The following is a 258-nucleotide window of genomic DNA, read 5'->3' on the forward strand; positions in this document are numbered from 1 at the left end:
TTCCCTACATGCAATAACATTTTAATGTACCAGTTTGAAAGAAAATACTTGAGTTCCTTGTGAGAAGTATTGATACTGGCACATGGAAGCATCTCTCTCAAACTCATTTTATGAAGTTAGAAGAACCCTGATACCAAAACTGGGCAAAGACCACACAAGCATAGAGAACTACAGACAGCTAACCCTCATGAACATAGATGCAAAAATCCTCCACAAAATCCTGGCCAATAGAATCCAACAGCATATCAAAATTATAAT

This window comes from Echinops telfairi, unplaced genomic scaffold (assembly GCF_000313985.2).
Source record: "Echinops telfairi isolate 266 unplaced genomic scaffold, ASM31398v2 ScPeMD7_18;HRSCAF=68, whole genome shotgun sequence".
Classification (NCBI taxonomy): domain Eukaryota; kingdom Metazoa; phylum Chordata; class Mammalia; order Afrosoricida; family Tenrecidae; genus Echinops; species Echinops telfairi.